Source organism: Sturnira hondurensis, unplaced genomic scaffold, assembly GCF_014824575.4.
Source record: "Sturnira hondurensis isolate 20B ecotype Veracruz unplaced genomic scaffold, ASM1482457v3 Scaffold0015056, whole genome shotgun sequence".
NCBI lineage: Eukaryota > Metazoa > Chordata > Mammalia > Chiroptera > Phyllostomidae > Sturnira > Sturnira hondurensis.
Window position 1 is genome coordinate 1,936,982 of NW_028087687.1, and position 23,139 is coordinate 1,960,120.

The window sequence follows — 23,139 nt, forward strand, 5'->3', positions numbered from 1 at the left end:
CAGCGTGGTGTTGGCACCGAAACACGTTCACGCCAGTGTGGGCCATTCCTCCTTGTATAACTGCACCAGTCTGGGTCACACTCTTTCCCTAGAGGTATGCGGTGTGCTAGGAAACACTTTGTGGCAAAACCCAGCAGGACAACCTCTCCTGATGCCTCTAAACGGGGTGAAAAAAGGGCCCAACTCCTGAACTTTTCTAACCATGACGTGAAACAGGCACATCTCTGACCCCCTCTCGCTCACACACCCCATGTATTAGTTTTCTAGGGCTGCCCTAGCAAAATGCCACACACTGAGTAGCTTAAACAACAGAAATTTAGTTTCTCAAGTTCTAGGGACTAGAAGACTGAGATCAGGTGTTGGCAGGGTTGGTTCTTCCAAGGCCTCTGTCCTTGACTTGCAGGCAGCTGCCTTCTCCCTGTGTCTTCACGTGGCCCTCCCTCCGTGTGTGTCTGTGCCCTCATTTCCTCTTCTTATGAGGACACCAGTCATACTGGATTAGGAGTCACCCCAGTGACTTTGCTTTACTTCAATGGCCTCTTTTAAGTCCATATCTCCAAATAAAATCACATTCTGAGGTACCAGGGGTTAAGACTTGAACACACGGATATTTGGGGACTCAATTTGGCCCATAACACTCTACATTCAATCTGCCCATAATCCTGGCTGCTCCACCTTCACAACATACCTGGAATCCAGCCACCTGTCCCCTCTTCACCACTGTCATCCTGGTTCAGGCCCTCGCCAACTCCTGCCAGCACTGCTGGGCTTGCCTTCTAACACCGGACTTTGCCCCACATTCTCGTCTCCATACAAGAGCCAGGTGCTTGTCTTGCAGCCCAAGTCAACCATGTCACCACTCTGCTCAGACCTCTCCAGTGGCTTTTCACCATCCTTGGAGAATAACCCAGTCCCTACCCACAACTGCAAGGCCACAGACTTTCTGGCTCTAACACTGTCCAGCCGCACTGACCTCTTGGCTCTTCCACAGACGCACTGTATACACCACCCCCACTCAGCGCCTTTGCTCTTTCTGTTTCCTCTGCCTGGGATGCCCTTGGCCATATCCTGTCCTCTTCTCTGGTCTCTTCCTTCTCCGTTCAGCTCAAGTGCCACCTTTTCAGAAGGCCCTTCCTGGACGACCCTAAGTAAAGCAATACTCCACCCACTCGGTCCTTCTTCCCCGCTTCACTTTTCCACCACACTTACGAGCAGCTGATGTATGTGCACGTGTGTGCCCTTGCTTGCTTCTTTTTTCTCCTTTTAAAAGAGGAAGAGAAACATCAATGTGTGGTTGCTCTCACGTGCCCCCAACTAGGGACCAGGCCCCCAACAAGGGATGTGCCCTGACTGGGAATCAAACCAGCAACCCTTCGGTTTATAGGACAGCATTCAACCGCCTGAGCTACACCAGCCAGGGCCCTCGCTTGCTTCTTGTCTAATCTCCCAACTAGAAATGAAGTTCCAAGAGAGTGGGAACTTGGCCTTGTTCCATCTGCTGTGCCCTCAGATAAAGAGAAGATTATTTATTGATTGAATGAATGAGCAATACCTAGAATGAGGAAAATAAATCTAAAGAATCAAAAAGTGGGGGAAAGGCCAGCTTACAGACAAAAGAAGGTGGATATATCTCCAATGATGTACAGGTTTATCAGAATCTTTTTAGCACTCATGTCTGGGGTGTCCTTTATAGCCTTACGGGGCTCTTCTGCTGCTGTAACACGCTTTCTCCCACGTCAGAGCAAAATTCCTTGAGAGCACGGATCATGGTTTCTATTTCTCTATGTGCTTTATTCATAGCCTGTGCTTTATTCATAGTCCTAGCTCAAGAGGTGCAAGTACCAAGATCAGTGAGCAGCATCTGCCATGGACGCAGGAGGAGGGTGCAGAGGCATCTCCTATGTCTCTGTTGACCTAATGCAACAGAAAGAGCATAAAGACACAGGAGTTGTCCCGTGGTCCAGGTTCAAGTCCTGGGACCGCCACTCACTAGTTATGTGAGCTTGAGCAATCACTTAACTTTTTTCAGGTTTTAGTTTTCTCATTTGTAAAAAAATGTTAATTATATTTACTTAAAAAGATATTGTAAGGATTAAAGAGAAAATTTAACATGCTAAGCACATACTTAGAATGGAGCAGGCTCTCAATAAATATGAATATGGCGACCTTGCCGAACTACACAGTCTGCAGTAGCCAGCAAAACCTCCATTGGTAAAGAAGAGCCAAGTTCATGAAGAGCCATGAGCAGGTGATAAAGGATATGCCGTTTTCTGGGTCAGGAGAACAGCTGATACACGATACAGGGTATCCAATGAGTCCAGGTGAGTGATCCGGGCTCCCCAGGCTCCGGTGTCTGTGCTTTGTCAGAGGGCACGTGCTCTCCTCTCCGAAATCCCCTAAGAGAATACATTTGAAAGCCATGACAGTTTACACAATGGTAGAGGCAAGTCCTCCTGCCTTCCTCTTATTCCCGGGCTCTTTCTTCACCGTGTACTGAGGAGTCCCATCAGTAAGCTCCTTTTGGCCTCCTTGTTAGGCTACTTGTTCCTTGAAGCTTTTCTGGCATTTTTCTTTTTTTTTAATTGTATTTTCCCCATTACCATTTATCCCCCTTCTTAGACGCCCCACACTCACCACACTGTGGTCCGTGTCCATGATGACATTTCCCTTTGTTCTTGAGCTTCCTTTCTCACCCCAGTCTGTTACTTCCTCTTTTCATAGCAGCTTGTGTGGTTACAATTGCACAATATTTTCCTGCTATTTGCTGTCACCATCCCTCTGATGACAACGCCTGTGTTAGGAGAAAGACAAGCCCTGTGGACTTAGGGAGGAGGCGGGAGGGGGACCCTTTTCTGTTAACGGTAGTTAGACTTCCAGGTTGCTGATCTCAGGAAAAGGAAAGGGGAGAGTCAGAGACAGCGCCACGCAGACCAACCTCATACCCTTCCCAGGCTCTTTGGGGATATACCAGCTACCAACGGTCACCCACCGATGTCCCCTCCCTCCAACAAGTGGCATGTCCCTGGGGTTCCAGATCCTCAGTTATCCCACCTCACCTCCTGCCCTAGTTCTGATAAACAGGAAGTAAAGGGATGTGTTAAAACAGGAAAGAAGCCAGAAGGGCCTCTCCCACAGGTCAGCGCTCTCCTCCATATACCATTCCCAGCTGTCCTCAGTGTCTAAGTTTCAGGCTCAGGTCCACCTAGCACACAATAGCTCCATGGGAATGGTGAGCATGTTTGGGAGGAAGGCAGAAGGAGAGTCCTGAAAAGTAGAGTCACAGGAAAATTTCATTCCCAATTTTTTCTTCAAGGCTACTTCTAAATGTTCTATTCTCTGTTTCTCTTTTCACTTATCATTGCCACTGACCTAGGCTCCTTACACTTGATCCACATGAGAGGGGGCCCAGTAAGCCACAAGGGAAACCATAGGTGGGCGTGTGTCTGGAGCTGGACACACAGTCGCTGATGATGAATGAGTCAGGTTGGGAACTAGACCAGTGGGTACACTTACTCTTTCCAGTGCTTTTTGGAGCCACAGTGGAGCCTGAGATAAAAGGGAAAATCACTAATGCTGATCTTGTATTTACAGTTTTGATGTTTTGGTTTATCATGGCTTCCTTTTTTGTTAATTTTGACTTTTTAAGATAGTGCACTAAATACTATTTGTATTCATCACTGAGAACTTGGCACATCCTTAAATTTGTGCTCACCTCTCCCTCGTCCTAGCCCCAGATGGGTTTTGCCCAAGAGATGTTGCTGGTCACCTGGTCAACAGTTTCTTCAGGAAAGAGAGGCTGGAGGCTTTAAAAATAATCTAAAGGAATAAATGTCTATTTTTAAATACACAATTTTAGTCCTACAAAAATAAATGGCAGAAAGATTGACATTCTCAACCACGAAATAAACCAAATTTTAGGCACAATTCTAATTCTTTCTTTTCTAACAAAGTCAGGGCACTGCACTTTGCTGTCCACCAGGTGTCTCTATAAACCCCTGCAGGTCCCTGCACAGGAAACAGAATAACGTCATAAGTCAAGTCTGAGGTCTTTAACCAACTCTGAAGAGATGGCACAAAAGAAAAACAGTTTGAAATGTAACAGGTTCAAACACCAAATCTACAGAGATCCATGCATTTATCAAAGGTTCCTGGTTAATAGTGAAATGCTAATTATATCCACTCAACAGATATAAGCTATGAGATATTCGGCTTGTCAATAAACTTTCTCGAATGTTTCTGCATTATTCTTCCCTCATCCTTGGCCAGTATAGTTTCTAACAGAGCGCAACCCTACTCGGCCCAAACAGACTATTCCAGGAGCATTCCAGAACCATCTTCACCTGCTTTGTAGGACTGGCTCTTTCTACTCACTCCTTTAGGGCAAGGAATTTTGAAAACAGTATTCTACCCTTTTGTTTACATTAAAAAAAATTCATGAGGACGCGGGCTGGTATGGCTCCGTGTTCTCACCCTCTCCCTTCCAGCCACCTCACCCTGTCCTCGGAAGGAAATGTAAACAGTGAACAGACTACTTCCTCTGACCTTATTTCTTCTGAGTTTATTCTGCAAATCAGCCCTTCATTCAACAACGCACAGAAGGGACCACAGATACTTCCTCCAAGGGTCCGGGAAAGTGACTCTTGCGGGAAACTTCTGTGATGATGCTCCCCGAGTTCCCCCAGCTTGTCCCAGGCAGGGTCGGCCCTTCCTGGTTACCACCGCCAGTAACCACAACAGGAGCAACAGTTAGCGTGTGCGGAGCACTCGCAGTGCACTAGTCAGCATGGGACGAGGACCCGACGAACTTAATGTGCTTGGAAGGCCTCTGCTCTGGGCTTCCACGACCGTCAGGCTCATCTGGTTTTTTCCCAGCTTTCTGGGTGACCCTCTTCTTCAGGATTGGGGTCCTCCAATGCAGTCCCAGCCCTCTTCTCCTGGTCGGCATTTAAAATAAGGTCTCAAATACTTAGAAAAGAGGAAGCCGTAGTGGGTTCTGACACATAAATCGCACGTCTGGAAGAGCAGTGCCCACTGCAGGCCTGGTCCCTCTTCTGCAGGCAGAGGAAGTCTGTACATCAGTGCACCCCAGCTTTCAAGTGCAATCAAATCACAGGGAACCAGCACAGTCATATCACAGGTGGGGGTGGGGGGAGGGACTATCTTGTGAAAATGCAGGTTCTGAGTCAACTTGTCCAAAGTGAGGCTGCGATTCTGCATCCCACACGATGCTGACTCTGCTGGTCCACGGACCGCACTCTGAGGAGCGAGGCTCTGGAAGGCTCTAGGCTATGAGGAGGTTCTCACAAAGCCTAAGCAAGCTCCACCAACAGGCCCGGTCAGTGTAATCATGGCTGGATCCTGGGATGGGGAATACTGATTGTGAAAAACTTAAAGAATACATGCTCTGATTCCCCAAACACATATATATTTCAGCTTAAAGGGGACTTAAAAATTCTGTGACACCAGAAATAAGGCTTGCTTATTTGTAAAAGGGCTCAACCTGAAGACTAATTGTGCAAGTGTGAATCGCTAGGCCCAGTATCCTCACTAAGAATCAATGATTAATAACTCAGAATCTGCAACTTTGGCTAACCTGAAACTTTTTTTTTGGAGGGAGAATGATCTGTATGATTATTGCAGCCAAAAGTATAGAAATGGGAAACTCAGGGAGACCTAAAATAAGAGTAAGAATTAAAATATGGATAACAATGGGTATGATGAACAAGCAACCTTGTACCTATGATAGTAGAAATTTTAAAATAAAATTTTTCATAATAATTTCTAGAATCATTATGATAATTAGTGTATGTTTTGCCAGCTTTTAAAAGATGATGTATGTATTTAAGGAAATCTGATGTGTTCATGTTGTGATTTTAATTACATGAGTAGAAGAACTTAATTTAGGCTTACGATCAATGCTTAAATGTTTAGAGAAAGTTATTTGCTTAAAATCATAAATTTTACTTTATTAGGTATATAATATCTCTTTACATAGGTATATACATACTATGTAAAGAGAGAGACACTGGCTGTTAAATATTTAAAAGAATGCTAATTTCGTAGTAAATTTGTGAGACCACCTTGTGGACCTTTTAGTGTATCCCACACCGCAAGCTCCCTACCTGAGCAAGACTCTGTGGTTCCTTCTTCCTAGAAAGCGCGTCCGCCAGGGTTCACATGTCCATCCGCGTCTTAGTGCACTTAATGCCTCTCTTAGCCCGGACTGTGAGCCAGTGCCACTGTGATGCTTATAGTCCTAAAACGGTACATGTATGATCCCATGCACAGATGCGGAAGGAGGCTTGGGAGGTTTAAGTAACACGTCCAAGTAGCAGAGCTGGGATGGAACCAAGGCTTCTCTTAGTCGCAAGTCTGTGATCATTATTATTATGCTGAATCCAACAAACAGGACCCTAAACGCTGAGTGATAATGCTGCTCCGGCAGTCTGCTTCGGTCTGCAAACACAAAGCCACACAATCACAGAAAGTCTCCGAGCTCTCCCCGAAAAGACTGAGACAAATCTTTAAAACACGGCCTCCTTGAAGGCTCGGTTAGGGGAGAATGCAATACAAACATATAGCCACAAATTAGGCCTTAATATAATTTATGTCGCCTGCCCTTTTGTAACCCATGCACTGGTAAGAAATTGAAGGCCATGCAAAATGATATTTCCTAACCTTTTCCAATCATTTTTTCAACTGTTACTCTATCACAGGTGTCTCAGTTTTCCCCCCTTTGCCCTCCTCCACCCATCCCGCACCCCGCTCCCACAGTTAATTCCCACACTGTGTCCATGTCCATGGGTCATTCATACACATTCTTTGTCCAGTCCCTTCCCCTTCTTTCCACCACTCCTCCCCCCTCCCCTCTGGTCACTGTCAGTCTGTTCCATGTTTCCGTGCCTAACTTTTTTACATGGAGAGGCAGAAAAGCACAGTCATTAATTGCCTCTAAGAGAATTCCGGGCCCAGACTGTCTGGGTTCAAATCTTGGAACTGCCACTTTTTGGCTGAGTGGCCTTGGGTAAGTTACTTAGAGTCTCCGTGTTCAGTTACTCATCACCAAAGGAGGCATCGTAAAGGACTTACCATGAGGTTGCTCTGAGGATTAAACAAGGTAATGCATATAAAGAGCTTAAAACTGTTACTATATCTCTAAAAGTAGTAGCAAATGTTTACTACACCCAACTAGTTAGCTACGGAGTTTATAGATTTGGACCCAGGACATTAGCCTTTCACCTCTTTTCCACCGGGTCAGATCACTGCCTTTTCCATTTGGCTGGAACTTGCTAATGTTCTCACCTTGTAGCCATGACATGCCCTTGCACAGCCCTCTCCTCATTCCCACCACCGCGTTTCTTTTCACTGTGTAATTGAAACCCGAATGCAGAGAAAAGGGTTATTTATAGCTGGAACAAATTAGTGTTATTTAGCCGGAGCTTTTCTGCAACTATCAGTCCATTACTGTGAGAGCACCCACATTTATACTGCAACATCGTTGTTTTCCCAGTGCCTTGTAATTATTAATTAGCTACTCAAAACAATGTTCATTGAATGTGTACACCAAGAGAAGCCTGATCCAGCCTTCCTCCCTCAGAAACCTGCAGATTCCCGTACAACAAGCGCTCACCACACAGGCAGATCTACCAGGATGGCCCCTCGGTCTTTAGACATGGCCAGAATTGAACTCACCCTCCCCACGGACCTCCCCCACGCACCCTCTTCTTTCCTGAGCTTGCTGAATGGGGCCACCGTTCCCATCTCCCATGGGGAAACTGGGAGTTGTCCCAGACTCCCCTCACACATCACCACATCTCATCTCTGGCCAGGTTCAATTGGTTCTACCTTCTAAACAGCCCCTCTCATCTCTCCTGACACCCAACAAGGTGGTGTGACCCGGACTATTGCAGATCACCTCAGGGCCAGTCCCTCTACTTCAGCCTCTTCCTGGTCTAGGCCCTCCTTCACAGGGTCCTTACACAGATCTTGTGAAATCTGACCACGTCACCCCTCCCTCCCTGCTTCATGTCCTTCCGTGTTCCTTCACCAACCTCGGGGAAAAGGCACATGGGTAGCAAAAGAGGGTGGCCAGACCCAGGGGACCATTAATAAGTGGAATGCAGGACATGGGGGCAGAAACTTAGAGACAGAATTAGCTCTTCTTCACCCTCCCCTTTCAATGATTCCTGCCCTGAAGCGCCCCCTTCTGTTAGGAAGTGGGTCTGTCCTTCCTGAGGCCAGAGCTGCGGATGTGCAGCTTCTCACTGGAGCTGTGACGAGGCCTCCAGGGAGTCAACGGCAAAGACAGTCATGACCGACCCCAAATGCCTGCTGTTTACCCCCTTATTTTTTTTAAAGCTATTTTCTTTTTTTTTAAGATTTTATTTATTTATTTATCTTTAGAGGGGAAGGAGAGGGAGAGAAACATCAATGTATGGTTGCCTTTCCTGCATCCCCTGCTGGGAGTTGGCCTGCAGGGAACCAGCCTGCAACCCAGGCATGTGCCCTGACTGGGAATCGAACCGCGATCGTGTGGTTCGCAGGCCCACGCTCAATCCACTGAGCTACACCAGCCAGGGCTACCCCCTTATTTTTTTTTAACTGCTGGTCGACCTAGGAATGAGAGCTGGGCTCTGACCCCATTAATCAGGCAGAATGCTTCTCGTTCTTGCTGGAAAAGTAGCGAAGTCACCAAAACCTACGTGTGCGCTGAGGACAATACTTTCTGCACCTTCTGCAAACCTCTTCCTAAGTAGCGTGGTTCCCAGAGGCTAAAAAGCATTCTTCGCTCAGCCCATCCTCCCAGCCCATCCTCCCAGCCCATCCAGCTGGGCCACGGGTGTCTTAGCTGATTCCATTTCTCAGTGTTGCCTCCTGATTTAAAGCCCTGTGGCTCAGCAGGATTATCTATAATGATGGTAAATGGCTCACACAATGATAAGACAATCTTTTCACATCTTGAGCTGCCATCCATCTTGTAGAGCTTTGCCACTGAGTTTCAGCCCTGACATCTCAGCAGGGACACCCACCTGGGGTTATTGGTTGGGGCTCTTGTTCCCCACTCCGGTTTCCCACAACCGTAAGCAGAGACTTGAATATCTATCAGACTTTACCTACTTAGAGCAATCCTTATTAAAGTCAATTACTCATTGGCTAATAAGTAAATAAATAAATAAGCCCCTCAGGCTCCCATTGTGTCCCTGAGGTCAGAATAACTCAACTCCCGTGCCCCAAACTGGGTGGCAAAGCTTGTTTTTCCTGAGCAGGAGCCGGCTTTCACAAGAGTTCGAGTTACATCTCCTTTGAGATGCTCACACACACTCCCAGCAACAATGGAAATGAACATGATTTCCCAAGCAGGTTGCCTAGAAACCACTCCTGTGTTTCTGAAACTGATTTAAACATGAAAATGCAGCTCCTGACTCACGCCAGGAATGCATGTCATGATTTTCGTAGTCTTTTACTTCCTACTTTCTTTTTCTTTCCAATTACAAAATAATGCATGATGATTGAAGAAAAGAGAAATTGAAAAGAATAGGGAAAAAAAGCTTAGAAAAATCTAAATCCCTATAACCTCACTATCAGAGGCAGCCACTGCTGTCATTTGATGGTATTTCTGCCAAGCTTTTTTCCTATGCATTTTTAAAATTTTATTTCTTTATCTTTAGAGGGGGGAAGGGAAGGAGAGAGGAAGAGAAATATCAATGTACAAATATCAATATATGACTCACTCTCGTGAGTCCCCTGCCGGGAACTGGCCTGCAACCCAGGCATGTGCCCTGACTGGGAATCGAACCGTGATCCTCTGTTCACAGGCCCACGCTCAATCCACTGAGCTACACCAGCCAGGGCCCTATGCATTTTTAATATTACTGATATTAATGCTGAATTTATATAGTTAGGTTTTTTCCATTTAGCATATTGTCAGTATTTCCCATCTGGCTAAAACTTTCAGAAACCTGATTTTTAAAAATGTGACTACCTTATATTACAGTCCATTTTCCTTTATTTATTTAACCATTCTCTTAAGGCTAGACATTTAGGTTATTTCTAATCTTACACATTTTAATAGATGACATGATCATTTTAGTATGAAATATTCACTTATCTCTATTCCTTCAGGATAAATTCATAAAGTGAGTTTCAAAAAGCCTGAATATTTTAAAATCATTAAAATTTGAACTAATATATGTTTATGATTTTTAATAGTTTGGTAGAAAAGGTGAAGAGATTAAGAAAATGTGTGTGTGTGTGTGTGTGTGTATCATAGACGGATAACAGCATGGTGATTACCAAAGGGAAAGAGGGTGATGGAAAGAGACTTGACTTGGGGTGGTGAACACACAATACAAAAGACAGATGATGTATCACAGAATTGTACCCCTAAAACTCATATAATTATACTAACTAATGTCACCCCAATAAATGCCATTTTAAAAAAGTAAATTTCTTTTCCACCTAGTGTCATTTCCATTACAGGTAACCACTGCGACCGGAAGTTTTGTATGAGTATGGAAACACGTGTATCATTTATTTGACACTGTAATTGTTCTACCCCTGTGGCTTTTTCTCACTTACTGAATCTTGAACAGCATTCTACATCCATCCAAATTGATGTATTATTTTTAGAAATTGCACAGTATTCCATTCAATAGTGCACTTATTGCCTGAACAGGACTTCTGAATGCCCTCGGCACATGTGCAGTGAGTGAGCTGGGGTCCCAGCAGTGGCTCCGAGTCCACCTGCACCTTTGCTGACAGGGGGAGCAGGTGGCGGCAAAGGTGACAACAGCCTTACCTGGCTGCAAATAATCAGTATCACGGTCTACAGAGGTCTCCCAACTCTTCCCTCTCTGTGTTTCCCTGAAAGTTTTTATCCTTTTACCAATCTCTCCCCATTTCCTCCACACTCAAATGATGCCATGCAGTACTTGTCGTTCTCTGTCTGGCTCAGTTCACTTAACAGAATGCCCCAAACCAACATATAATATAAAATAATTAATTATATAAAAATAAATATAATAAAATCATTATACTCTTCTTGATAAGAGCAATGTGATTGAACATGAGTTATTCGATTCAAAAACATTGGTGTAACATCTTGTAACACAGTTATTCTGGAGTCTGACTCTAAGTTCAGCTTCGTTCCGTGGTTGGTTTTAGGGGTTGATGTTGCAGGAAGAGACCCCTCACAAATACTCCTGTATCCAAACAGAGGAAGAGTGTTGCTGGCCCCATTTAGAATCCTGCCAGCCAAAAATGCAAAGTTGTTTTGGAAATTTACTTGCGCTTGCATTGTTAAGATTACTTTTGATTCACAGTTACTTTGGAGATAGCTTTTAAAGCTAGTTATCCATTTTATAAACTTTCACTTTATTACAATTAGATAGTAGTATACTCCATATATCCACGAGGTACATGTTCAAAACCAGGCTCTCAATATTCCACTTCAAACCAGCTCCTCCCACCGTCTGCCCTGTCTCAGTTACTGACCACTCCATCGCCCCAGTAGATCAGTTTAGTAACCTTACATCTCTTCCTTGCCTGCTTTCCTTCTCCAGCTTCACATGGAATTCATCAGCAAATTCTATTAGTCTGCCTTCAAGGCCCATCCAGAAACTGAGCCGTTCCTGTCTCTTCTCCTGTTGACACCCTTGTCTACACCACCCTCTTCTCCTACCTATGATTGTTACGACAACCTGACCCCGACCATCTGCTCTGCTCTGTGCTTTCCCCACCACAATCTCTGCGCCACTGCAGCGTGAGTGAGCCTTTTAAAACTTGTATTATTTTTATATTTGGAAAAATTTCAAACTTTACAGAGAAGATGCCAGAATAAAAAATATGCTTTTCTCTTACCCTGCATTTTCTTACAGAGGTCTATCCAGAAAAGGTCCGGCCATTGTTAATATAATGAGAATGATTTGTGTGACATGTAACCTGGCAGCCAAGGAGAGTGAACTGGAACGTACAGGTGTGAACAGTGATGAATTCACTGTACCAGTCAGTGGGGGTGGTAGATGCTATTGAGTGAGCATGTGTACTGTGTGGCTGCACATTCAAAATGACTGAGTGTGTAGTGCAATGAATCTGCATCAGATTTGGGGTTATGTTTGAACATTCCTCCAGGGAATTATCCAGATATTCAGAAGGCCCCTACCATGGACAACTGGTGATTGACAGCTTCATCACAATAATGTGCCTGCTCACACATCACGTGTTGTGCAGAGTGTTTTGTGAAACATCAAATCATCCAGGTGACTCAGCTCCCATACAGCCCAGATTTGGTGTCCTGCAACTTCTGCCTTTTCCCCAAACTAAAATCACCTTTATTTTTTAAAAATATTTTATTTATTTATCTTTAGAGAGGAAAGGAAGGAGAGAGGGAGAGAAATATCAATGTATGGTTGCCTCTTGTGAGTCCCCTGTTGGGAACTGGCCCGCAACCCAGGCATGTGCCCTGACCGGGAATCGAACCATGATCATGTGGTTCACAGGCCCGTGCTCAATCCACTGAGCTACACCAGCCAGGGCTAAAATCACCTTTAAAAGGGAAGAGATTTCAGACTATCAATGATATTCACAAAAATACAACAGGGCAGTTGATGGTGAAGGGGACTGAGGTGTCACTGTCCTATGTACGATGTTTATTGTATCTTGTATCTTCTTCAATAAATGTCTCTACTTTTCATAATACATGACTGGATACCTTCTGGACAGACCTTGTAGAATTATTTGCCATTTGTTTATTTATCTGTCTATGTTGTCTATCTATTTATCTATGTATTTGGTTGATCATGTGCCTACCTATAAAAGGTAACCTAACTCCTAAACATGTCGGTGTATATTTTCTAAGGATAAGTTAAAAAGACACTGGGGGCCAGCAGTTGGTCATTTATTCTTAATTATCCACAGTATTTAATGGTCACAGTAGAAAAGAAAGAGAATGCATTCATTTTCTATTTAACTGCTAGATTTTAGGTGCCAAGACAGCATTATGTAAAGTGAAATTAGAAACTTTTTGGAGACGGTGTCAGTGTCTCCTCCACAAGCCTATTGCTGGCATTGTGAGAAATGTTCAGACCCGAGTTGCTTTCAGGGCTCAAATCAGGCTCACTCTCTCTCTGCCATCGTGCAAATGCCCCTGGAGCAAGGGGATAGAGCTTTAGACCAGCGTCCAGCACAACGACAAGGTCCTGCTTTTGCCTCTGCTGCCAGCCAATGTCATGGCCTTGAGAAGTCTAACCTCCCAGGGATTCAGTTTCTCTAAAATGAAGTTAACAAATTTGGTCTCCAGAGTAGAACAGAGGACCTGGGGCTGAGGGAGCCTCCATACAGCTCTGGGGAGCCCCTCTTTACATGAGAGATAAATGTTTATCTTTCTTAAACCACTATAGTTTAGGGTTTTCAGCCTCAAGCAAAATAATGTAATTGACTTACACCAGGAATGTGTAAGCACAGTATTATGAAAGTTTCTTGCAGAATTTTCCTGAAAAGAGATATAATTTCACTCCGGGAACCTAGATGCCTAAAGAGAAAGGTGGGCGCCAAAGAAAGATTCCTGTCGCAAAAATATGGCTATTTCATCTCCTGCTCGTTTGACTTCCTTTGGGTATTTAAACAGTTCCTCTTTGAAAATCCGCGTCTCCTGGGAACGCATTCTTTGCTGGTCCACACCTGAGAATCAGAGAGTGCTCTACTGACCCACCAGGAGTTTGGGGAAGGGGAGTGGGGAGACTAGGCCGGAGGAGGGAGTGACACTTTGGGGAGCATACCACACGGCCAGGTGGGACTGGTGGGGGTGGGAAAGGGGCCAGAAGGGGGGGTGCTTAGGTGCTGGGTGCTAAATCGTAGCGGTGTCTTCAGGACCCTGGGACCTCCCACGACCACAAGAGGGCAGCAACGGGAGACAAAATCCCAGGGACGGCTCACAGGGAGGCTGGCTAACTTCNGGTCCACACCTGAGAATCAGAGCGTGCTCTACTGACCCACCAGGAGTTTGGGGAAGGGGAGTGGGGAGACTAGGCCGGAGGAGGGAGTGACACTTTGGGGAGAATACCACATGGCCAGGTGGGACTGGTGGGGGTGGGAAAGGGGCCAGAAGGGGGGGGTGCATAGGTGCTGGGTGGTAAATCGTAGCGGTGTCTTCAGGACCCTGGGACCTCCCACGACCACAAGAGGGCAGCAACGGGAGACAAAATCCCAGGGATGGCTCACAGGGAGGCTGGCTAACTTCAGTCCCCACTGTAAACCCGCCTTTGCTTCCAACCTGGGTCCCTCTGCCTTTCTTTGTCCCAAGTCACCCTCCTCAGCCACAGAAGTGGGGAAGGAGTCTAGTCCCTGAGCAGCAGAGGATGGGCCAGCAGCCGTCCTCCTCATCAGATTAGGGGTCCCTGACGATTGTCCTGGTCCCCTTCCGGTCCATGATTTGTCATGCCTGTGTCATGTGCTTAACATTTTATTAAAATGGCCTTTAAATTTGATTTCATTTCTTTCCTTCGACTCACCCTGAGCAATAAGACCTGTGAAACGACAGGTTTGGTGTTCTAGTTATATATATATGTGCCATAATTATTACAGTAAAAACGGTCTGTATCACCAGATCGTCTGGCTATCATGAGCGGTGTGCGTATCTTGCTTGGAGAAACACTGCATTATTTCATTCAGTCCCCTCAATGACCCAATAAAGAAAGGGATAATAGTATCCCCATTGTATAGACGAAGAAACTGAGGCTCAGAGAGAGTAAATAGTTTCCTCAAGAGTTTTCACCAGAACTGAGATTTGAAACAAGGTCTTCTTACTGACATAAAGGTGGTGTGGTGCCCAATGTCTCCCAAGAAGGAAGGCAGAGACCCCTAAAGCCTAAGAAGATGAGCGAAGACTCCCAGGGTGACGGGAACATCCTCCTTTGGGCTCCCTTTCACTTCCTCCCTTTCATTCTTTGTCTTCAGTTTCTAAGAATGTCTCCTTTCACCAAAACAGAACATTCTTGAATGTGCCCTTATGAATAAAGGCTGCCAACTCCACACTGGGGATAACATTCCCTTTGAGAATTTTTATCACTTCTAAAATGACCATAAAGAAATCCAGCTTCTCGTGGTTTGGGGTGCAGAAGGAGAGGGGAAGAGCTGGGGGGAGTCTCCAACACACCTGTGGGGAGCTCAGTGAGGTGGCCGTATCACTCAGCCCAGAGGACTGCTGGGAACAGAAGGCCTAACGTTTGTCTGAAATGACCGCTCACACCTGAGAATGTGGAACCACAGATGGCGGAGAGAGAAACCCCAGACTCGGCCGCTCACCCACTGGGTGACCTTGGCCAGCCACTCACCCTCTCTGAGTTTCACTCTCCCCGCCCCCTCTCAGAGGGATATGTAGCATTAAATGAGGAACCTGTAAGTTAGCACTACACATGCTACTACTGTTATGATTGTTAATTACTGTGAGAATAAAAAGGGCCTTCACACTCTGAACCCAATCAGCTTAAAATAAATTGTAGTACTTGACAAATATTGCCTTTTCCACTTGGAAACTTCACTTTTCAAAAAGTGAGGTGAAAGAGCAATTCTTAAAGCGAAAGGAAATTGTTAAATTTTGAACTGTCCCTGACCTTGACACCCCACTTCACTCATTGTTTCCTCTTTCCCTAATATTCTAGCCCACGTGTTGTGACCTTTTGCTTCCAAGCCAGGGCCTCACAGGAAGAGTGGACAGGGCAAACAGGACATGTCCTTGCCCAAACGAGTTTCGCTTCCTCCCAACCGGGCCAGGTCACAGCAAGAGAGAACCGTCATCGATGGTGCCGAGGGCTGCATTTCTGATTTTATCACTGCCAGGCAGGCGAGAGCCTTACCTCAGAGAACTTGGCATTGCAATGAATTTTAAGCCACTGACTGCAGTAGCACCTCATCGCATGTCTTTGTCTTCTTACCCAAATCTAGCGGGCATCCGTGTTCTCATTGTAAAAGCCAACTTATACGCAACATTTGTCAAAAATGATTACTACCTCTGGTCACTACCTCAATATCATCTGACCTCCCTAGAGGGAAGGTACTTATTGAAAATAGCAGAGAAGAAAGGAACTGGGTCCCCAGCGTCATGGAGCCACACATAAGCTCTGGAAAGCTTAAGCACGATGAAGCCTTTTGAGAAGCCCTCTGAAAGCCAGATGTCCCTGTCCTTCTCAGGGCCACTATGCCCCCCCCCCCCAGCTCTCTGCGCCTCTCACCTCCAGCGGCACCATCTCCGACACCCGCGGAAACAGAAGCGTCGACGCACTACAGACAGCCTTAGGGGCATCATTCTCTTTGCCTCCTAAATGTCTCTATTTTTTATCCTTTCCCGCTCTTGTCTGGAGAATCTTATTCCATCCCCTGAGACCCATTCTGTAGAAAAAGCTTGACTGACCTAGGAGAGAGGACAGCATTCTTGTGACAGCTGGAATATGATATACGGGACCTCAGCCGGTCCCCACCACCACCGCCACCAAAGTGTGAACAGCTCCACCTTAGACAACGTCTCCATTTCTGAAGGTTTTGTCCCACAAACTGGCCTAATGTTGAGGAAGTCGGAGCTGCCAGGCACCCGTCCATGGCTGAGAGAGGAAGAAATATACTAGAAGATCTCTTAGCAGCCGCTCGGCGCCAAACGGAGCTCACATTTGTCTTGTCTAAAAAGCCGGTCTTTGCCTGGGAATGGGGTTTCGCTGCTGCTGTCAGAAAATATTTTACCAGGAAATGGCAATAAAGATGAACTGCCCCTTCTGCAGAGGCAGAGGGTAAGAGAGAATCACAAAAGGAACATTGACATAATTTTGTCTGATGCTTGATGGCGTCCCAGAGAGGTACTTTGGCAACCTGTTTCCCCTCTGACCTTGCAGAAGAATATGCATGGACACAGAGGGCGCCCGTATCGAAGGACAGCCTGCGGACAAGTGGCCAAATAATTTTCCAGCGAAGGGAAAAGCATGTGTATTTCAACAAGCAGCCGCATTAAGTCCTCTCTCTGCCTATTACATTATAATTCCTCCTCTATTTCACGTCCTGCCAACCGGTTACTCAGCAATATCCTTTAATGTACAGAGCATAGTAAAACTTAGTTTTCAGAGTTATCTCATCTGGCTGCCAGGCCAGCTCTCCCTGGGCGTATCTGCCACCAGCCTCTTCCATAATCCCTTCTCCCTCAAGGACTGGTGAGTTGCACTTATTTTGATATCTTCTTCGTGTTGTGGGGCATCAGGATGATCCAATGCAGGTAGCCAGTCTTTGCAACGTGTCTCTCTGCCACTTGCCTTCCTTGCTTTCCTGCACCCATTACAAACGACCCCCTCAGCCAGAGACTCCCACCCCCACAGTTGTGTCCATGATCTCGCTTGCCTCCCCCGTCTGATAAGGCCAGCCTCAAAGTACCCATGAGACGGCGAGATATGGAAGGGACATAAATCACCAGAACATCAACATCCTGGCTTTTTACTTCCCAGCTGTGCAATCTTTGACAAGCGACTTTCTTTAGCATTTCGGCTTCAAGAAAAAATAGTTATAATACTTCCTCATGGGGTTTTTGAGATGACTAAACGAGAAAATGTACATAACGCTTATGGTACATTAAGTGCTCATTAAACAGTAGCTTTTTCTTCCCCTTTCCGTTCTCCCAAAGTAGTCCTGGTTTGGAGGACTCTTGGTCACAGGCTGCACTAGAGAGTTCGGCATCACTATGGCCTGAATTTCATTCAGTACTTTCATTCATCATTCCAAGGAACACGATCACAGGTTGTTTTCGGTGCCTGCCCCCCGGGAGGTAGTAACATCTTCTTCATCAGAAGTCATTTCCACCACTGGTTTTGACCCCCACAGAATGTGGCAGGGTCTGCTCAGTTCGAAACTGTGAGGATCCTCAGCGGTTTCACACTTAGCACCAAGGAGCCTCTGTTGGCCCCTCGGGAGCCCGAACAGCACCAACCGAGAACTTCCTACTTCCCTTCCGCTCAGAGGGCGCTGCTGAGAAAAGGCAGGAGGACTGTCTTCTCAGGCGTGGCCTTCAAAGCCAAGCAGAGATGCAAATGGGACGCGGTGGCCTGTGAACCTGAGACACGGTGGTTGTGGGGAACACCGGCCCCAGAGGAGCCACCGGTACAAACTCATCCATGGCTAGAAAATGGTCCCACCTGCAAACAGAGCCCAGGAGACATGAGCAGGGTTTTCCAATGACGGGTTTACCAGAAAGAGGGTTGTATCTTATCTCGGTTCTCAGTGCAATTTGACTTGATGCTTTCCTCGTGGGTCCTCTTTACAAGGAAACACTACTAAATAAGAGTATATGAGTTAAGATACAGCTGAAGCTGCTGTGGTATTTTGAGTGGAGGCTGCTGTGCAAAAGAGAAACGAAAGTGGATGTTTATTTTTTGGATGTAACAGTCTGAGCAATAAGCTTTCCAGAGCTGGTGCGGGGCTCCTTGTGGGAGACCTGCTTTCCTCCTTTTTTGCTTTGCTGTTCCCATCACACAGCTTCCACCTGGTGATGTCTGAGGCCACTCCAGCTCCCCGCATCGTGTCCCTTGCTCAGCCAGCAAGAAGAAGAAAAGGAGTGAGAGAGGGCACCTTGCTATACTTCAGAAGCATAGTTTGGAAGTTGAAAACATCAACTCCACTTTCATACCATTGGCCAGAACTTAGTCACCTGGTGACACCTAGCTGCAAGGGAGACTGGGAAATGTAGTCCTGAGTCCTGCTGGAACATAATTATAGAAGAAGGGAAGAATGCAATATTGACAGTTAGCACTCTCTGCACAAAGGACGAGACAGGAATATAAACCAGTGAAGCCTGCTGGGTACAAGGACATACGTGTATTTTGTGTGGGTGGTAGAGCATAAAGTAGACAGAACAGCCCCACCTTGAGGGGCGGCCACTTTTATCCACATAATGCTGTCAGGCAGAAATTTATGTTCAATGTTCCAGATCTTTGGTTTTCAAGAGAAGCCAGAAATCAACATTTAAATGTGTGTGTGTGTGTATATACATATGTATCTCACAATTTTTAAATGTTAGCTAAAAATAATTTTTTTAACATTCCATGGGCCAAACATACCTGTGGCCTGCCATCTGGGGCCCTGTGATTTGCATAAAAATGTCAATGTGCTTAACTGTGCCTTCAACACACAACTTTTGAAATCTAAAGTTAGAGCTAGAAGACAAATAGGGCTAATAAACAGCTGTGATCAAGATAAACTCTTGAAGTAAATAGTATGTTTGGCCTGCTGGTTGGGCATTGAGACCAGAAAATCATGAGCTGGCCATGAGTTTCTTTCATCCCTCAAACATCGTACTTCACTCCCAGGTGTGAAATCCTTTCAGTCCCTCCCTGGGTTGCAGTGATTGGTCAGTCAACTGGATAAATGGTTTGGAGGAAACACTCAGCATCCGTGCTCCTTGGGTAAGATGGAGATTACATGTGCAGCAGCCACAATGACAGGGTAGCGCAAAAGAGGGTTACAGCTGTTCGGACGGAAAATAATACAATAGTTAATACATAGTGATACAAGAATAAACCCACACACTCACAACTGGAAACTTCCTTTTGCCCCACCCTGTGTGCGGCTCAGCGTGCCTGCTGTGGGTGGGGAGCATAATTAGCTGTTGCCCTCGGTGCTGCCTTCTGGATCCACCGCCATGTTCAAGGCCACACTTCCCAAGAGTTGCTCCCAACCAATGACTGAGCACAGAAGGGGGCTTCTCCAGCAGGTGACTTTGTCTCCAGGACTCCTCACCGTCTGGCCGAACTCTCTTGTACCTGAACTTCGGTCAGGGAGTCCTCCGGCCCTTCCTCCTCCTTTCACAGGCAGCGGCCCTCCCCTCCCACCTTCTCCTGCTCCCTCCTCCTCTCTCCTGCACCGGCTTCCCCCTTCAAAACTCCTCGCGTGTCCAATCCCAACTTGATATCCACTTCAGAGCAGACACGAACAAACGCCTGGTGCTAGTAACAGTGGTGATGACAGGAGCATTGTAATTTACTGTGTGCTGTGTGCCAGGCACTGTGCTTGCACAAGCACAGCTCTGAAAAGTAGAAATAGATTCCCGGCAGCAATAATAATAACCTTATTGAGCATTTACTATGTTCCAGGGCCGTGCATTACAGCCTTACATGTAATCTTCACAAGAATTCCAAGGTGGGTAGTGAAATGTTGTCTTGATTTTACAGGTGTGGAATGAGGTTGAATAACCTGCTCAAGGTCATACATCTAGTAGGTGATAGACAGTGATTCAAACGCAAGTTTGTCCTGCTTCCCCCTATTGCTCCTTATGTCATGTATTTGTGTAATCCCTCCCCAGCTTCTACCGTATCCACATACCACCACATACTATCCTCACGACATCTATTATTTATGAATGGCACCCTGCACAATTATTTACATAATATTTTTTAAATTAGCAGATTTTAAACACTTAAACATATTTATTTTTAAAAGAAACATAATATCACTAAAATAGTAAATTGCTGTCTCTAGCCATAAATTAAGAATAATTCTAAGAATAATCACAATAAAACCAATATTATCAAATTTTATCTAGACCATGTTACAGCACTTAAGTAGATACTATAACTAAAAACATCAAACCTGAGGTCTGCATTCATTTTATAGTGTTTTTTAAAGGGAGATTAGCAAGTGTTAGATGTTAAAGAAGTACTAGCTTCGGCCCTGGCTGGTGTAGCTCAGTGGATTGAGCACAGGCCTGCGAACCAGACGATCGCAGTTCGATTCCCAGTCAGGGCACATGCCTGGGTTGCAGGCCAGTTCCCTGCAGGCCAACTCCCAGCAGGGGATGCACGAAAGGCAACCGTACATTGATGTTTCTCTCCCTCTCTCCTTCCCTTCCCCTAGAAAGATAAATAAATAAAATATTAAAAAAAAAAAGAAGTACTAGCTTCAAATGAAGATCGTTTTTCTTGACAAAACCAGAAAGATTGAAAAAACTTAAAGAGGGACTAACTTAATCTGCGACTCAAGGCTCTTTAGTGCGGCGTCCACAGATCGCTGAAACGGTGGTTTGCTTCAGGAAATAATGACTGATGCGAAAGTGGAGAATGCTCGTTGGGATGGGGAGAATAACCAACTCTTTAGAATTGTCCCTTACCTCCAAAAGAAAAAAAACAATTTTATTACTCTTCAGCTTTCTCGGGTTCTCAATGCACACAGTTGTGCCCTCTGGTTTATCTGGAGGTTGCAATCTTTCAAAAGTAAAACGCCCGGGGCTGCAGCGGGAGTGAACCCTGCTCTTTTGGGCAGGTGTATCCGGTAGAGAAACAAAACACCGCTCTGTGGTTAGGCCGCCCAGCGCCCCGGAGTTCAGCACATTCACAAATCAGCCTGCCTGGGAGGGGGCCGAACCACACACAGCGACGAAGCGGGGGCCTGTGTAAAAACCTCCCGGCCTCTCCCGGGTCTGGCCCAGAGCTGAGCAACCTTGATGGAAAAGGGCCGCCACACCACCTGCTGGGCTCTCCCCAGGCCCTTTCCAGCCCGACCTCCCATAACACGGCGTAATGTACTCTGTTAGTCTCAGAGACAACGGATGGGATCCTACTGTAACCGGTCGCACAGCCTTGCTGCGGTGTAAACACATTTCAGGAAACCGTACCCCATTCTCTCTCCAGGGTTTATCCCGTAGAGAAGAGCCAGCCCAGCACCTGGCCACTCTGTGCATTAGACGGGGCTCTGAACCCAGCAATGAGGTGGAGAGGGCTTGTCAGCAGCCCTGCCTTCTGACTCTGCGTTCCTGGATCAGTTTGCATTATGTATCTCTTGTATCTGGTTTGGTAAGTGGTTGGCGAGTTTGGTTGGACCTGAAAACGGAGAAAGGACGGGGATGCCATAGTGCAGAGGTCCCTTCATTGTCACAGAGTCCCAGCCTTGTGTCCAGTCTGCAATGGGAACTCAGAGTCACTAGAGACCGAGAAATGAGTGGCTGAACGCTGAGGTCTGACAGTGACTCTACGGCAGATTCCTCATCCCGTACTTCCTCAGACTTCTGGAGCTTTAGCATATCACTCTTTTGAATAAGTCACCATCCCCAGCAGACATAAGTAGTAGAGGAGGAGGTGGGACAATGAACATTTGTTGGGTGCTAACCACCTTAAAGGCCTCATCCAATTTAATGTTTAAACTCCTATGGGATTAATCGATTGATTGATTGATTGTTCCCTCTCCACCAATGAGAAAATTGAAACAGAAAGAGGTAAATTGGCAAAGATCACCCAAAGCAAGTATTCAAGCCCAAGTGCTCTGACCCCAGTGTTTGAATTTACAACCACTATGTTACTTTGTGAGGCAGACATACCTGAGTTCAAAACCAGACTGTGTCTGCCAGTAGCTGTGCAACTTTGGGCAAGTCACTTAACCACTCTGACTACTGTTTTCCTATCTAGAAAGTGTCTACCACTTAAAGGCTAATAGAGCTTAATAAATGTTGAGTATTATTAGCAACATGATGGTGCCTCAGATTGATCACTTCCTCTTTACGTCTCTAATAGCTGTCCTCTCTCCAATTACTCGCAGCTGTTGACAAAAGCTGAGCCTTCCCTTTGACCTCAGCCGCCCCATGTGGCTGAGCTGGGGAGAGAAAGCCGTAAGACAAAGAAAGACCCCATCATCCTTGCACAGCTTTTCTATCCCTTTCAGAGCTGCATGCAGGGAGCCACGGCAGGCCCCCCAAAGTGCTTTCAGGACCATCAAGGATTTTTAAAGGCACTGACAACATCCACAGAGCTGTTTGTCACAGAAGGCAACGCACCTAAACATCGAAGCCTCTGAGAACAAGTCAAATTGTGCTGGGGATCGTTGCGTGCCCTAAGAATGAGCCCACTGTGAGAAGTGAACTGAAGAACGGCCATTCTTTGGGAACCATAAAGTTTGCAGACTTCCTACATATGATGGTTTTTAGATATGTCAGCGAATTCTTGGACGCTCTTCATAACAACAGGTGGAGTCTAATTCCCTCATTCTTGAGTATGGAGTGGACCTAGTAACATTGCGTAACTTTCAGGGGAGGTTATGAAAGGTGTTTTAGCTTGCCACACTCTCTCAGGATTCTTGCTCTTCAAACCCGGCTGCCATGGTATGCAGAAGCCCAAGGGCCAACGGGGAGGC

At 46.0% G+C, this 23,139-nt stretch overlaps 1 long non-coding RNA gene across 1 annotated transcript; it reads right to left on the reverse strand.

Moving 5' to 3' along the window:
* Positions 1-5,489: 5,489 nt before the first annotated feature.
* On the reverse strand, positions 5,490-21,290 carry LOC118999624 (uncharacterized). Its single transcript, XR_005069153.1, has 4 exons — positions 21,157-21,290; positions 16,227-16,405; positions 6,123-6,456; positions 5,490-5,673 (listed from the first exon to the last, which is right to left on the reverse strand). It is a non-coding gene; the product is annotated as an uncharacterized LOC118999624 (long non-coding RNA).
* Positions 21,291-23,139: the final 1,849 nt, after the last annotated feature.